General features: G+C 33.8%; 1 pseudogene; it reads left to right on the top strand.

The window, feature by feature from the left end:
* Positions 1 to 660: 660 nt before the first annotated feature.
* Positions 661 to 779, top strand: LOC120591925 (uncharacterized; annotated as a pseudogene).
* Positions 780 to 5,431: the final 4,652 nt, after the last annotated feature.

Raw genomic sequence — 5,431 nt, 5'->3', positions numbered from 1 at the left:
CAAGATATGGAAGCAACCTAAATGCCCATCAACAGATGATTGGATAAAGAAATTATGGTTCATATATACAATGGAATATTACTCAGCCATTAAAAAAATGAAATCCTACCATTTGCAATGACATAGATGGACCTAGAGGTTATTATATTGAGTGAAAGAAGTCAGACAGAGAAAGATAAACACCGTATGATTTCACTTATTTGTGGTATCTAAGGAACAAAAAGAATAAACTAATCAAAAGCAGACTCACAAATATAGTGGACAATTTGGTGACGGACAGAAGAGAGGGGAATTGGGAGACTGGAAGAATGGGGTGAAGGGTTAAAGAAGTACAAATTAGCAGCTGATAGTTGGGCACAGGGAGAATGGCAGAGGGAATGTCGTTAGCATTAATGTGATGGCTAAGTAGAGGGCCAGGGGAGGGAGAGAGCAATTGGGGGGATCATTTTATGAACATTATAGATGTCTAACCAATGTACCGTATACTTGAAACTAATTTAAATAAATAAATTTATAAAAATTGAATAAATAAATAAATGCACCATTAAAATAGATTGTCAGAGTAGATCAAAGAACAAGACCCAACTACTGTATATGGTGTCTACAAGAAACCCACTTTAATTATGAACACACACATAGATTAAAAGTAAATGGATGAAAGTCTATGGCCATGCCACCCTGAACTTGCCAGATCTTGTCTGATCTCGGAAGCTAAGCAGAGTTGGGCCTGGTTAGTACTTGGCTGAGAGATCACCTAGGAATATCAGGTACTATAGGCATTAAAAAAAAAAAGTAAATGGATGAAGAAAGGTATACTATGCTAATACTAATTAAAAGAAAGCAAGAGTAGCTATATTAATTTCAGACAGAGCACACTTCAAAATAAGGAAAGTTATCAGGGATAAAGAAGGGTATTACATAATGATAATCTCTAAAATCTCGAAAATACATAACAATTCTTAGAACTGCAAGGAAAAATAGATGAATCCACTATTTGGTGACTTCAGCACCCCTCTATCAGAAATAGATCCAGCAGGCAGAAAATCAGTAAGGCCATAGTTGAACACAACACCACCATCAATCAACTGGATGTAATGTACATCTATCTATAAACCACTTCATCCAATAATGGCAGAATATATATTCTTCTCAAGCTCACAAGGAACATTCACCAAAATAGACTACATGCTGGGCCATCAACACACCTTAATAAATTTAAAAGACTACAAATCATACAATGTCTGCTCTCAGATTACAATGGAATTAAACTAAAAATCAATAACAGAAAGATAGCTGGAAAATCCCAAAATACCTGTATATTAAACAACATACTTCTAAATAACACATGGGTCAAAAATATCTCAAAAGAGATTTTAAAATATTTTGAACAAAATGAAATGAAAACACATCAAAATTTGTAGGATGCAGTGAAAACAGTGCTTAGAGGGAAATTTACAGCATTGACTATGTTTATAGAAAGAAAGACCTAAAATCAATCAACTAAGCTTCCACTTTAAAAAAAGAAGAGCCAATTAAATTCAAAGTAAGCAGAAGAAAGGATAAGTGAGGTTAATTCAAACATCGTCCCTCCATGGACATGGGAAGCAAAGAGGACTTCTGGGTCAGCAGCCTCAAGGAGGACAATGAACAAAGCTTTCCCTGGGCTGTGTTTGCCCACAAGGACACTTCTCGTTGCTCCCGTGGGCACTATGTGCCCCTTTGGCCATTCCCATGGACATTATCTTTCTGCTCTGCTGGAAGACATGGCTGGTCCGGTCCTCTCTAACACTAGATAGGCAGCAATCCAGCACACCTACAGAGGAAGACCTTTGTTACCTGGGAGGAGGCAATCCCCTTCTCTTCTGCTTGCACATAAAACAATGCCTGCTCTTGGCTGGCTGCCTTTTCCTGCAGCTCCAACAGACCAAGTGCTGAAGCTTCGTTGTATTGTGAGTAATAAATGGAGTGTCTCACTTTGCTGGCCCTCCTGGTGGTTTTTATGGAATATCCAAGGCCCAGGTGCAGGTTCCTGGCCTGGAGTTCCTGTGTTACAGGATATAATAAAAATAAATGAAATTGAAAACAGGCAATAAATAGAGAAAGTTAATGAAACCAAAAGCTGTTTTTTTTTGAAAAGGTCAATACAATTGATAAGCTTATATATAGGCTAACTAAGACAAAGAGAGAAGGGACTTAAATTACTAGTATCAGAAATAGAATAGGAGACAGAGGTATAGATCCTATGCACATAAAAAGGATAATAAAGGAATATTATAAATTACTCTATGACCACAATAATTTGATAACCTGGACAAAATGGATAAATTTCTTAAAAGATACAATCTGCCAAAATTCACACAAGAAGGTATAGACTATCTGAATAGGCCTATACCTATTAAGGAAACTGAATCAATAGCTAATAACCTTCCCAAACAGAAAGCACCAGACCTAGAAGAGATCCTTGGAAAATTCTAACTATGAATTCAATTTTTTCATTCGATATGGAACTACTCAGGTTATCTATGTAATCATTTTGGTAGTTTGTGGTTATTGAGGAACTGGTCCTGTGGGCTCCGCATCACTAACACAGAACCACTTGGGACTGTAGCATGAGGGCTTGGAGAAAAGAAAAGAAAAAAAGATTTCTCTCCTCTCTCTGAGCATTAGAATGTCCTTTTCCTGATCCTTGGGCCAGAACTAGAAGGGTTCTCCTGGACTTCTCACTATTCATGCCAATGTTCCTTTTGGTTTCAGGCTATATAGTGCTGAGAGTGGAGGATACTGGAGAAAAAAATTAATAGACTCAGCACTGGATCAGTGGTACTCCTAATTCTTGTCTTTTCCAATGTTCCTGCTATTATTGACTTTTCGGAGTCCTCAGCTAGCTGTTCCATATATTCTGTCCAGGTTTTATAACTATATTCAGCAGGAGAGACAGGGTGGAGTACACTTACTCCATTTTACCCAGAAACAGAACCTAAAGGTTTCTTTGGACATACAAAAGCTGAAAGAATTAATCACCAGCAGATATTCACCTCAAAAATGTTAAAGGAAATACTTCAGACAGAAGAAAATTATACCAGATAGAAATATGAATGTATATAAAGGAATGAAGAGTGTGTGGGTAAACATAAAAGACTTTTTTCTTATTTTTTCAATCTTTTCAAAAGATAATTCATCACTTAAAGCAAAAATAATATATTGTAGCACTTATAACATGTAGAAGCAAAATATATGATAATAAAAACACTAAATAGTAAGAAACTAAGAGTTAGACCTAATAAACTAATGAATAAAATTATATAGAATTATAAAAATATTTAATATTTATAAAAGGTCAGAAAGAGGGAAAAGGAAACAAAGAACAGATGGGCCAAATAAAAAACAAATATCAGGATGGTAGTTTTAAATCCCACCATGTTAATAATTATATAAAATGTAAATGATTTATAGGAGAGTGGCAAATAATGGCCTATAGGCCAATCTCTAACTAGAGCATGTTTTTACATGGCCTTCAAGCTAAGAATGGTTTGTACATTTATAAATTTTGTTTAAAAAAGAAGAGAAGGAGAAGAGTATGTAACAAAGACTATATGTGGCCCACAAAGCTTAACATATTTAACTGATCCTTACAGAAGATATTCTTCTACTGCTGGTCTAAGTGCCCTGATTAAAATTAAAAAGTAGAGATTTTCATATTGAATAAAAGAGTAAGACTCAACCATGCTGCCTATATAAACTGAAATAGTAAAAGAATGAAAAATATGTATATGATAATAGAAAATTTATCTATATCTATGTCTCTGACTCCAGTTTCTGGCACAGAGCTCCTAAAACCCTCATGATTTTCTAAGTGATAAGAGCACTAGGAGCATCTTTTGTTTTAATATTTGGTCTTGACTCCAGTTTTGACCTCCTCACAGAATGTTCCTAAATCCTTGGAATTTCCTGGGTGGTATCATTGTCTTTTGTTCCAATGAGATGACTCTTCATTGGGCTCTTGGATTGGGGCTTGCCACCAAAAAGATAAAGCCAAAATTCCAACTTGGAATTTTCAGCTCTGGCTCCCATATTCCAAAGAGGGAAGAGGGGCTAGAAATGGAGTTAATGATTGATAATACTTGCATGATGAATCCTCCATAAAAATTTCAGTAATGCTAATGCTAATCAAAGTTTAGCCAGAGTGGTTATATAATGCTAATGCTAATCAAAGTAAAGCCAGAGTGATTATATAAATAATAGACAAAGTAAATTATTTCGGGGCAAAGAATATTACTAGAGATAAGAAAGATAATTTATAATAATGAAGTGGTCAATTCATTAAGAGGCTTTAACAATTCCAAACAATTATGTTCCTAATAACAAGAAGTTCAAAATACATGAAGCAAAAACTCTAAATAGAAAGAGACTTGTCAACAACTATAATCAGAAATTTCAACACCATTCCTTCAACAATTGATAGAATAGTAGATGGATAATCAATATGGATATGGAAGATTATAACAAATACTGTCGACCAACTTAATTGACATTTATAGCACCTTCCAGCCAACAACAGCAGAAAAAAATGTTTTTTCAAGTGTGAATGGTCTAATCACTAGAGTAGTCACCATCATATTTTGGGCCATAAAATAAGTCTCAATAAATTTAAGAAGATTCAATTTTCACAAAATAAGTTGTCTGACAGCGATAAAGTTAAATTAGAAATTGTTTTTAAAAAAGATAACTGAAAAATTTTTCAAATATTTAGAAATTAAATAGTACACTTTTAAATAACCTATGAATCAAAGAAGAAATTACATGAGAAATTACAATGTATTTTAAGCAAATGAAAATGAAAAAACAAAACAGATTATCATTTGTAGGATTCAGCTACAGCAGTATTTACAGGAAAATTTATAGTATTGAGTTTTTACATCAGAAGGAAAAAGGTCTCATATTGATCATTTAAACTTACACACTGAGAGACAACATTTTAAAAGAAAAAATTTAACTAGAGAAGAAACATTACCAAACTTACATAAACTCTTCCAGAGAAACTGAAGAGGAGTATTTCCCAACTTACTCTCTCCTCTTCTGTAAGACCAACATTATCTTGATACCAAAACCAGCGAAGACATTACAAGAAAAGAAAACTACAGACCAATGTTCCTCATGAGTAAAATGCAAAAATTCTTAACAATCTTCTAGTAAATAAAATTTCACAATATATAAAAATGATAGTACATCATGACTAAATGGAGTTTATCCCAAGAATGCAAGGTTAGTTTAACATTAAAAAACCAATGATTGTAATTCATTATATTAACAGACTAAAAACAAAACAACAATAACAAAACCCAGTGGATGCAGAAAGTTTTTGATAAAATTTAACAGTAGTTACTGAAAATACTAAGAATACAAAGAAACTTTGTAAACTTGACAAAAAATT

Source organism: Pteropus medius, unplaced genomic scaffold (assembly GCF_902729225.1).
Source record: "Pteropus medius unplaced genomic scaffold, Ma_sr-lr_union100, whole genome shotgun sequence".
Taxonomy (NCBI): Eukaryota; Metazoa; Chordata; class Mammalia; order Chiroptera; family Pteropodidae; genus Pteropus; species Pteropus medius.
This window is presented reverse-complemented; position numbering and strand designations above follow the sequence as displayed.